The sequence below is a fragment of the Rutidosis leptorrhynchoides genome, chromosome 5, assembly GCF_046630445.1.
Source record: "Rutidosis leptorrhynchoides isolate AG116_Rl617_1_P2 chromosome 5, CSIRO_AGI_Rlap_v1, whole genome shotgun sequence".
Lineage (NCBI taxonomy): Eukaryota > Viridiplantae > Streptophyta > Magnoliopsida > Asterales > Asteraceae > Rutidosis > Rutidosis leptorrhynchoides.
The window spans coordinates 399,956,544-399,967,791 of record NC_092337.1 but is presented as its reverse complement, the minus strand read 5'-3'; the positions used below and the strand labels follow the sequence as shown (position 1 = coordinate 399,967,791).

Here is an 11,248-nt window from a genome sequence, read left to right as displayed (position 1 = left end):
TTTGTTTGTTGTATCATAACGCTAGGTAGGAATATGGCAGCTTAAAAATGATAAAGAAAAATGACTATGAAGTTTTTGTGGGTGGCGGCTAGAAGAGGTGTGTCATAATTGTATGAGTCGTGTTTCTTGCGGTTGGTTATGCGGGGTGTCGCCCTGTCTCCAGTCTGGTGTTTATGACAAATTGATGCAACGTCTACGACATTGTAGTCGTCTTTACAGAGCCACGCCACACCAATCTTTTCTTGATCACTAACAAAGATAAGTTTTTATGCAGGTAGAGAAGTTTTAATCTTTTTAACAAAGCAAACTAGTAAAGGAAGAGATATTCTTCAATGATGAGCTAAACATGTATTCTTTAATGAGTTACTTGACATGTTATCAATTGCTATTGATATAATATACCATCCTGTTTTTTTATTTATGGATGAAAAAAGGTTGATTATACCATAATTGTTTTTTTATTTATGAGTGAATAAAGTGTAATAGGTTTTTAAGATTCTTTAGACTTTGAATTTTCTTAATATGGTTACCTACGACCGGTCCTCAAGTGTGATCTAGGATGCTTGATTTCACTTCCCTACTTTGATTTTCACCCGTTTTTGTGTGTGACAAAGTAGGGTTTCACAGTTTCAACCTGTTAGGTATGATTCATACATCAATTTAGCCTAATTTATTTGGTTTTTTTATAGAATCAACTGAATATTTGGATTAAGAACTGAAGATTTTATATAAATATTTTTTATACCCACTACTTCTCATATTGTGTGTTTGCATAGAATTCTCGAGCTCTGTGGGTAACTGATATTACAGCTTATAGTATCAGCCTTTCACTTCTCATATTCGTTGTAGTTTGTATGCCCCAAAAAACAGCAGGTCAAATGTGTCGTGTGAATTGCTAGCTAGCGTTAAAATCGCATAAACCTTAGAGCTGCAACGCGCGAACCCTCAATTCTTGTTATCCCCATTTCAAAAACCAAAAACCGTCATCCCCATTCAGCGTTTGATTTCTATCTTAAAACTCCAAACCGTCATATCCAATAACCGCATTCAAAATCCCCTTCATCTAAATCCCCTAAATCTCATTCCATTCCTGCTAATCTAAATACATGGGCAATTTCAGTTGTCGGTATTAGGGCTGAATACGTTTCGATGTTAATCGACGACATCAATATCATAAATTACACACCACAACATTTATGTAAAACAAAATATTGATTCGAAACGTGGAATTAGGGTTCGTGATGTTTGTAATTTCCATCATTTTTTACTGATACAAATAACATCGTTTCAATTGAGTACAATCTTTTAATTTGATGTAGGTTATGGGGAATTGGCTAGATGCATTTTTATTGAATATGCACTATGAAAATGACAAGTTGAAAGCAAATGTTAAATCAGATGCTTGGTTCCTGGCTCTTGTAACTGCTCTCAAGTCAAACGATGCAGATGAAGACTGGTGAATTGGTATAATGTTTTGTTTGTTTACTTATGTATTACTGTATTATGTAACAATTGTGATCTTATTATCTTATTTCAATGTACACATGCTAACTTGGATTGTTTTAGTATGAAGTTCATTTAGTTACAGTAGAACTAATACGCATCCAAGCTGTTGGATGAATTGTTTGTGAGAAATGTGATTACATAATATGGTTATACATCCATTTTATATTGTACGTGAATTAGTGTATTAGCTTAATATTATGAAATTCTTAGAATTTATGATTGTAGACATAAATTAGATTTCACATTTAGTAATGGTTGTTTAATGATCAATGAACATTTTTTGTGAAATTGTTAGGGTTTATCAAGCATGAATAACTAAGTGAATATGCATATGTTTTTATGTATGTAGACTTTACCAATCCATAAATTGTTGATGGGAAGAAGCCGTATCTTATCGATTTTGGTTTAGGTATAATTGTAAAGTAAGTTCTTTATATTTGTATAATTTAACTTTATGGCATTGGAATGTATTATCATTATATCTATATACAGAAAGTATAACTGTCAGTATCATTAATACATGATATCTCACTGCATAGCAATCATACAAAGATTCATCAAAACATTACAAATCTATTGAAATATGGTTATGTATGATTTGTTATTCGTATAGTTGTATCCAATAGCTTTGTTTGGTGTTCTTTGCTGATACAATGAATTTGTTAATTTTTTGGTTGTAGTGGGTTGATGTAATGGACATGGACTATTTGTTGCTGCTTCGGGTATATGAAGAAAAACACGAACATGTTCGTGGGATTATTGATACAGGTTTATATGTTGTATTCATGAATGTAATCACTTTTTTGAATAAAGATATTAATGATTAATGATATTTGATGCGTGATGAAACACAAGTGCGGTTCTCCTTCTACCATTAGGGATATATTTGTTGTAATAGTCAATGATACTAACCTATATGATATGAATTCTTTACTTCATGTTTTTCTTTTTCGTAACAGTGTTAGAGGCTGTGCAAATTGATAGAACCACCTACAAGTTTCATATAGGTCTGATATATCCGAGGATGTTCAAGAATAGGTGGTGCAATCTTTAACCTTTACACCCATATCAGAATTCTTCATTTAGTTTTTTTTTTTTTTGGGGGTTTTTTTTTATGATTTTCAGATACAACTTGTGCATTTACAATTTAAATGAACTAAAGGACAAACATTCCTCCTATTTGCAGCTTCAAACAAATTTAGCAATGTTGAAACTGGGAAGATTAACCCGGCCACGAAATGATTAAAGACTTTCAGAAAAACTACATCTTACTACCATTTATGATCTAAGGACGGTATCACTTGCAATGCATGATATACAAATATCAAATGGTGGAGATCTTGAAAACCTTGATACGATGTCTTTTGTCCTTGAGAAAATAAATGATTTTGTAATGGTAGGAGCTCCTGAAATTCGTATCTCTGATCGACAAAAGGGGTTCTTAAGGCATTGATCAACTATTATTCCAGATGAAATTCAATGCCCGATATCACTTGAATTGATGAAAGATCATGTGATAATCTCTACTGGGCAGGTATGCACACTAGATAGCCTCCTGATATAATAGTTATGAATGTTGTGAGTATTTCATAGCTCACTGTTTTTGTTCAAGATTAACTTTTTGCATACTACAATCTTGATTATCTGACTGTGATCTGCATCATAGGTTCTCAAGTCAAAATCTTTAAATTTCTCTCATTTTGATGGTCCTTAATTATTTATAACAGGTACTTCTATTAATGGAAGTAATTTTACGCGACAAATGCTCGTGTTTACATTTAATCACAGTTGTAGAAGATCTCAATTCTTGTAAACAATCAATCATTTTTTCTGTCCCCAACAGATATTCGCCTTTTAATGTTGTTTTTTTTTCTTCAGGAAATGTTTGCAAGAGGAGACCTTGGTGTTGATTTTGAAAGATAGTAATTCTGTGTTGCTTTCATTCATAATCGATACAAATATATATACAGAGTTAGGATAAGCTAACTTTCCTCAATTCTAGCTAACTACTAATGCTAATAACCAGGACTCTATACACTGTCAATATACACGTGATATACATATTGTATGCTAAGTCAAATTACATTGTTTACATTGTCAGTACACACTACTTAAGACTATGATGTACTATTATGCTCCCGCAGTCGAAGCGTTCGAAGGTCGAATGCATAGACTGGCTCTAAACTCCTCAAATAGAACTCGCGGTAGACCTTTAGTGAAAATGTCTGCTATCTGAAACCGTGTGGGAACATGTAAGATGCGGACTTGTCCTCGAGCCACTTTTTCCCGAACAAAATGAATGTCAAGTTCAATGTGTTTCGTGCGTTGATGTTGAACCGGGTTCCCGGATAAGTAAATAGCACTTACGTTGTCACAATAAACAAGTGTGGTCTTGTGAATAGGACAATGTAACTCCATGAGTAAATTACGTAGCCAACAAACTTCTGCTACAACATTTGCCACGCCTCGGTACTCGGCTTCAGCGCTGGAACGAGACACAATGGGTTGTCTCTTCGAGGACCAAGATAATAAATTATCGCCTAGATAGACACAATATCCTGAAGTTGCACGTCTAGTGTCCGGGCAGCCTACCCAGTCGGCGTCCGTGAACGCTACCAAATCACGCAAGGAAGATGGTGTAATATGTAAGCCCATAGAAACAGTCCCTTGGATGTATCGGATAATGCGTTTAAGCGCATTAACATGAGATGTATACGGTGCATGCATGTGTAAGCAAATTTGTTGCACCGCGTATGAAATATCCGGACGCGTGAAGGTTAGATATTGTAGTGCACCGGCGAGACTTCGATAAAGAGTTGGTTTGGAATATGGAGTTCCAACTTTTGAACTCTGTTTCCCTAAGGTATCCACTGGTGTAGCACAAGACTTACAAAAGAACATACCTGCGCGCTTAATGATGTCTTTGGCGTAGGCTTCTTGGTTTAGAAATAACCCTTTAGATGATCGTGAGACTGATATCCCCAAAAAAGAGAAAGGACCGAGGTCTTTCATTACGAATTCGTTACCCAAAAGTTATAATAGTTTGCATCGCAAAGCATGAGATGATGTGACAAGGATAATGTCATCGACATATAAAAGCAAGTAGGCAGTCTCATCACCTTGACGAAAGACAAATAAGGAATGATCAACTTTGCTATTCACGAAGCCAATGGTTGATACAAAATTGGCAAATCGTTGATACCAAGCCCGAGGTGCTTGTTTAAGACCATATAACGAGCGTTTTAACAAACACACATGATTCGGTTTAGTAGGATCACGAAAACCCAACGGTTGGTGCATGTAAACAGTTTCGGCCAAATGTCCATGTAAGAAAGCGTTCTTGACATCAAGTTGATGAATAGACCAATTGTTGGAGACGGTAATACTCAAAAGGTACGAATAGTAGCGGGCTTAACCACCGGACTAAAGGTTTCATGACAGTCGATACTTATTTGTTGAGAACAACCGTCACCTACCAACCGTACTTTGTAACGTTCAAAAGTACCATCAGAACGGGTTTTATGTTTAAAAATCCACATAGAATGAATAACATGCATATGAGATTGACGAGGAACAAGAATCCACGTCTTATTATCCAAAAGGGCCTTGTATTCATCGGTCATGGCACGGAACCAATTAGGGTCGGAAAGAGCAGTTTTAGGATTGGAAGGAATGGGAGATATAGAGGTGGTGGCCGAAAGATTGAAAGGTACTTTCGGTTTTACAATTCCTGCTTTGCTACGGGTTGTCATAGGGTGAGATGGATTGAGAGTATGAGTTGTGGCAGGTGGAGAAAGTGTGTCAACAGAAGGTGACGAGTGAGAAGTAGAAGTGGTATTTGCATGTGTTGGGCTTGGTGGGCTCACTGGCCCAGTTGGTGGTGAATGAGAAGAAACGGATGGCGTAGAAGAGAGTGCATCAGAGAGTGGTTTTGTAAAGTTAAAATAAATGGGATTTAAATTATTGGTAAGGAATTGGTAATTGGCAGTGGGTGGTTCGGTTTTTGCAAAAGGAAAAACATCTTCATTAAATAAAACATGTTTATGAGTGGAAGAATCGTAGCATTTGTAACCCCGATGATCTTTAGGGTACCCGAGAAAGACACAAGGTGTAGAACGAGGTTCAAGTTTATTGATAGTAGAAGAGGGTAATAGTGAAGTGAGTCATAAGAGGGAGTGCGATGGTAGAGAAGTTGTGTGGGAGATAAATTGTTAGTATTTAGAGAGGGAAGAATGTTTAGAAGATAGGTGGCGGTTTCGAGTGCATGGTGCCAAAAAGTGGCGGGTACACAAGATTGTGCTAGAATGGTACGCATGATGTTGTTTATCGCACGAATTTTTCGTTCGGCTTTGCCATTTTGAGGTGAGGTGTATGTGCACGAAAAACGAAAGGTCATGCCATGTTGAGTACAAAAGTTATGAAAATTCTGATTGTTATATTCGGTACCATTATCGCATTGGAAAGTTTTTATGTTTGTACCGAATTGTGTTAGAATCATTTTATGAAAATTGGTAAAGATGGTGTATACTTGTGATTTGTAAGTTAAAGGAAAAGTCCATAGAAAATTTGTAAAGTTGTCGAGAAACAAAAGATAATATTTATGACCACCATTACCAGTGACCGGAGAGGTCCATAAATCACTATGAATTATATCAAACGGAAGTAAAGTATTGGTAGACGATGAATAAAAGGGAAGGCGTATATGTTTGCCAAAAATACAAGATTGACAAAAAGTTCGTTTATTACTAGAATTGTAATGAATACAATCTTTATTTCTAAGAGACTTTATGATGTTGGCGCCTGGATGTCCGAGGCGTTTGTGCCATAAGTCTTGAGAAAAAGCAGAAAAAGCGGAATGGTGTTGTAGTGCCGACAATGTGGAAGGCTTGAACGGATAAAGCTCACCGGTGCTGTTGCACCGCATTAGCGGGGTCCCCTTCGGAAAGTCCTTCAAAGTAAAACCAAACGGATCAAATTCAATAGATATTTTATTATCAGTAGTTAAACGTCGTACAGATATAAGATTTTTAATTTAGCTAGGTGAATGAAGGATATTATTAAGATAAAGTGGACGAGTAGGATTAAGGGGAAGGGTGTGTGAGCCGTAGCCCAAGATGGGAAGTCCGTGGCCATTACCGACTATAATACGTGAAGGCAACCTGTTTGGATAATAAGAAGTAAGAATATCCTGAGTACCTGTCATGTGAGAAGTGGCACCTGTGTCCATGTACCAGTTTTCATCAGGGGGTTGAGGGTCATAGTATGTAGTGCTTCTTTAATGTCCGTGGGAGTATTATTAGAATTCACTGAATTAGCATAATGATTTTGTGGGCGTGGACCCAAAATACCTGACTGATTTAAATTATTATTGGGCCTGGTCCATGTAGAGGTAGGATATGGGCAAGGTGGAATAGCCCACGTTGGATTTTGCCACAAGTTAGGTCCATACTGCCACTGGTAAGGGAAATTAAAATTAGGGCTATAACTGGTACGCCCTCTGCCTCGTGAAGAAGAAGATCGACCTCGACCATTTCCTCTAGAATTAGACCGATTCCTGCTGTAGATAGGGCGATTAGGATAGGAATCTGGTGCCGGAGTTCGTGGTGCCGATGGTGGGGCAGTAGCAACTAACGCCGTAGGATTTGGTGTCGGGTTTTGCTTAGCTTTTCGAGTTTCTTCTAAAATCAGCATTGAACGTGCTTCAGAGAATGATGGAAGCTTCTTGGCGTGTGCAATAAGCGAGCTGACAGTATCATAGCCGTCACTAAGACCGGTTATCAATTGTAACACAAGCTTATCTTCGTCAACCTTGTTGCCGACGTCATTTAATTGATCTGCAAGGTGTTTCATCTCCTGACAGTAAGCAGACATACTGGAGAAATTTTCAAGCTTGGTGTTGGTGAATTTAGTAGCGAGGTGAACAGCCCTTGAATTCTGGTTGTTGTGGAAGATGCCTTTGATTCGGTCCCACGTTTGTTGAGCGGTGGAACCAGGGGTGAGAATGTTGAGCAGTAACTCGTTGGAAAGAGTACCATAAATCCAGGAGAGAACAATAGCGTCTAGTTTGGCCCAATCAGCGGTATTGGTTGGTGGAGTTTGTCCGGTGTTGGAAGAACCAGACGAAACATCATCCGAGGGGATGATGTGGTCAAGAACGTCAAAGGCTTGACAATGGATCTTGAATAATTCTGCCCAAGAAGAATAATGGCTTGTGTTGAGTTCAAGGGTGATCGGGACAAAGTTTTTGATGTTGCTGACGGTAATTGCAGGGTGTAATCGTGCAGCTGCCATGGAGAAAGTAGATAAAAGGATGAAAAATTGAAGAAGGAGGTTGAAGAAATCGGCTGTTTTGCAGGTAAGGGTTTATTGGCCTGATACCATGAAAGATAATAATTCTGTGTTGCTTTCATTCATAATCGATACAAATATATATACAGAGTTAGGATAAGCTAACTTTCCTCAATTCTAGCTAACTACTAATGCTAATAACCAGGACTCTATACACTGTCAATATACACGTGATATACATATTGTATGTTAAGTCAAATTACATTGTTTACATTGTCAGTACACACTACTTAAGACGATGATGTACTATTAGATTTGCTGGTCGAAAAGGGACAATAGTCCAGCTAACCAATTTCTATTTTCTTCAGGAAATGTATTTAAATTTCTTAGAATTACAAATTGCCTGTTGGATGTATTTTAATTTGTATATCTTATATCTTATTGACAGTTAGACATGAAAAAATCAAGATTGACCCCCCATGTACCGGGTGAAATTCCTCATCTCTGCTGTAGTTGAGCTGGTGAGTTGCAAATAATTCATGCTGCTTTATTACAAGTTGAAAAATCGGTGAGTTGGATTAATAAATCTACTACAAGGTACTCATAACTCAGAATCAATTCTCCTTCCTTAGCATATCGTCTTCTATACATGCATGAGTTGTAGCTGAACTAGTGTGCTTGTGGTCGTTTGTTAAAAAAATCCACCATTCTGAGATTCTGCGTGCAGACAACAACTCAAACCATCGATGATCCGTTAGGATCTTAACCCGTTACCCGACCCGAGAAACAAGGAAAATGGGGTGTACTTGGCAGTTATTGGTTAGTCAAGATTCTACCACAATATTCTCAACTCCATTTAAACGTGGGAATATGGCTAGTACTTCACCCATGACCCCATGTGTGACAACCCGGAAATTTCCAACCAAATTTAAACTTTATCTTTATATTATTCCGACACGATAAGCAAAGTTTGTTAAGTTAAATCTCAAGAATTTTAAATTGTGTTCATACATTCATTATAACCTCGACCAAATTCCGACGATTCACGAACCGTTATATATAAATAAATATGTATATATATATATATATATATATATATATATATATATATATATATATATATATATATATATATATATATATATTATAACTTGAGAATATTAATAAAGTATTAAACGTATAATACTTTACATGAACGTATTTGTTTCAATATGTTTATCGATGGAATTAGAAGATAATATCAAATGATTGATTTATCAGATACATTATGATATGATTACGGGTCTATGTTATGAGGTCCACTGTGATTTAAGAAATCTATTCTTTTTGACAACATTCGGAAAATGGTAAAGTGATTTATAAGTAAGAACGTGAAGTGTAAATAACTTAGATGTTGGATATCGACAAGTTATGTAACTCGACATTTTTCATTAAGATGATTTCATACATTTATTTAACCTTTGAACTTTATCCCATGCTTCACCAACAAACTGTAATTTAAAAACTTGAAACCTATTATGAATATATATGATTCTACTTTTCTAAAACATTTTATGATATAACGATTTCCATTATTTTAACCTTTAAACAAAATGATTCTTAAAAATATATTTGGTTTTGGAAAACAAAATTATTATATTTATTTGATTTAGTTTCAAACGTACAAAAACGTTTTCAGTTTAAAAAGAACTTTATTATTAAAACGTATATAACTTTTATAAATATCTAGAACCACTTTTGACAACTCATTACTTAACCAGTATGATAAAGATAACGATATTTATATTTTATTTTATTAAATATATATAACGATTTAAATTAATATTATATATATTTATACGCGTATTATACGTACATAGTTTTATACTTTTACTATACTTAAACTTTACCTTTACTTTATTTTTACTTTACTTTAACTTTAATAATTCACTTTAATAATTCATACTTTAATAATTCACTTTAATAATTCATACTTTAATAATTCACTTTAATAATTCATACTTTAATAATTCACTTTAATAATTCATACTTTAATAATTCACTTTAATAATTCAAAAATCTATTATAAATAGAATTCAATAGGTTTCATTATTTCATAAGAAACTTGAAAATATTTTTCTCTAAACTCTCTCAATCGATTTACATATATATATTTACTCCGTATTATTTCAAGATATTATTAGTATACATAAAATATTACGTCAGAGTGCTGTCCTAGTGATTTCGAAATTGTTTTTCGAGTGGGATTGGATTAAGGAAATTATGGGTTATAGCTATGGAGGTGATTGGGTATGGTTCATGGGTATGCTCGTGAGATCAATATAGTGTTTATCATCTCCGTTGCGTCTACGTACCTTTCCTGCAATATTGAATCACAATATTGATACGTGAGTACTCATAATTTAACTTTTACATACTAATAGTGTATCCCTGACTAGTGCTCGAGTATATAGGATTATGCATGTTTGTACTTTTGATATTGCCTTTAGTTAGGTTATGTTGAATCCTGAATTAGTTATATATGCAACTGAGATAAGGTATAAGATATGCATGTCGTTGGAAAGCTAGCGAAAAATTAAGAACTTTTCATTTAGATATCGAATGATTTCGATGAACGGATTTGAAGTTATAGTCCATCGAATTTTTGTATTATTATTAAAAATGATTATTATTATCGTCGTTATTATCGTCGTTCTAGTTTTATCTTATTATTATTATTATTATCTTTATCAATAAAAGGATTTATCATTAAAAATTGTTATTTTTTTTTATTACTATCGTTATTATCGTTAAAGTTATAATTAGTATTATTATTATTATCCAATTATTATTATTATTATTATTGGTATTATTATTATTATTATCATTATTAATATATATATCATTATTTAAAAATGGTTATTGTTATTGTTATTATTATTATTACTATATTATCATTAAGATAATTATTAGTATTATCGTTAATAATGTTATAGTAACTATCATTATTAATATTAGTGTAATTAAAACAAATATTTGTAACACCTAATTATTTTGATTACTATTATTATCATTATTACGAACACGATATAAAAGACGATTAAAAGCTATTAAACGAAACGATTAGGAAATAATGGGTAAGAGTATCATGATGAAATTAAAATATTATAAGATATTGATTTAGATAAAATTATCGTTCTTATTACTTTTATCATTACTATTATTATTAAAATTATTGTTAGTATTAAAACTATCATTTTAACAAAAATTATCATTTTAATAGAAATGTCATTGTTACTATAAAATATCATTATTATTATTATTATTTTAAATAGAATTATTATTTTAAAGATAATATTAAAAATTATCGTAAATATTAAAGTTATCATAATTAGAATTATCGTTTTATCATAATGTCATCTTAGTAATTATAAATATTGATATTTTTATAATAATAATTATTATTACAAAATAA

At 33.8% G+C, this 11,248-nt stretch overlaps 1 long non-coding RNA gene and 1 pseudogene across 3 annotated transcripts; one reads left to right on the top strand and one right to left on the bottom strand.

Annotated features, from left to right (window-relative positions):
* The first annotated feature begins 978 nt into the window (after window positions 1-978).
* Window positions 979-3,419, top strand: LOC139848364 (uncharacterized). 3 transcript variants are annotated; one of them, XR_011759927.1, is made up of 7 exons: window positions 979-1,234; window positions 1,320-1,464; window positions 1,856-1,928; window positions 2,187-2,274; window positions 2,466-2,544; window positions 2,693-3,040; window positions 3,385-3,419. It is a non-coding gene; the product is annotated as an uncharacterized lncRNA (long non-coding RNA). The 3 variants fall into 3 exon arrangements; XR_011759925.1 differs by having other exon boundaries at window positions 3,234-3,413; XR_011759926.1 differs by lacking the exon at window positions 1,856-1,928 and having other exon boundaries at window positions 3,234-3,413.
* Window positions 3,420-3,636: 217 nt separating this feature from the next.
* LOC139849875 (uncharacterized) lies at window positions 3,637-7,797 on the bottom strand (annotated as a pseudogene).
* Between the last annotated feature and the right edge of the window lie 3,451 nt (window positions 7,798-11,248).